Source organism: Vicia villosa, unplaced genomic scaffold (genome assembly GCF_029867415.1).
Source record: "Vicia villosa cultivar HV-30 ecotype Madison, WI unplaced genomic scaffold, Vvil1.0 ctg.000207F_1_1_1, whole genome shotgun sequence".
NCBI lineage: Eukaryota > Viridiplantae > Streptophyta > Magnoliopsida > Fabales > Fabaceae > Vicia > Vicia villosa.
In genome coordinates, this window is record NW_026705072.1 from 170,397 (window position 1) to 171,133 (window position 737).

At 40.6% G+C, this 737-nt stretch overlaps 1 non-coding gene across 1 annotated transcript; it reads right to left on the minus strand.

The window, feature by feature from the left end:
* Positions 1 to 313: 313 nt before the first annotated feature.
* On the minus strand, positions 314 to 420 carry LOC131625362 (small nucleolar RNA R71). Its single transcript, XR_009290840.1, has one exon. It is a non-coding gene; the product is annotated as a small nucleolar RNA R71 (small nucleolar RNA).
* Positions 421 to 737: the final 317 nt, after the last annotated feature.

A 737-nucleotide genomic window follows, 5' to 3' on the forward strand; every position in this document is an offset into this window, starting at 1 on the left:
TATCGCACCACCTGCGATTGAGACAAACAATTTCGAACTAAAACCTTCACTGGTGCAAGCTGTCCAACAGAACCAATTCTCTGGAAGCCCTGCAGACGATCGTAATCTCCATTTATTCATGTTCGTGCAATACGCTGACACTGTCAAAGCTAACAATGTCAGTCCCAAAGCTATTCAATTACGTCTTTTTCCCTTCTCCTTGAGAGATAGAGCTAGAGCATGGCTTCAATCCTTACCCTCTAACTCCATAACAACCTAGGATGAATTAAAGAGAGTTTTCTTAGCGAGATATTTCCCGCCTAGCAAAACTGCTATGCTAAGAGGTCAAATCAACGGATTTACCCAAAAAGAAAACGAATCACTCTTCGAAGCTTGGGAGCGATACAAAGACATGCTAAGAATATGTCCTCATCATGGACTTGAACCATGGCTGATCATCCATACTTTCTATGGTGGTCTATTATATAACACTAAAATGACCATAGATGTCGCTGTTGGCGGAGCTCTGATGGAAAAACCTCATGATGAAGCATATAACCTCATAGAAAAATGGCACAGAACCATTACCAATGGGGAGGAGAACGAGCCGCTGTAGAGAAATCCCAAACCAAAGGAGGAATGTACGAAGTAAATGGTGAAGGATAGAAAAACACTTAGAAAGGGGGGTTTGAATAAGTGTGACTTCAAAAACTTGTAAGATAAAAACAATTAACACAATTATTTTTATCCTGGTTCGT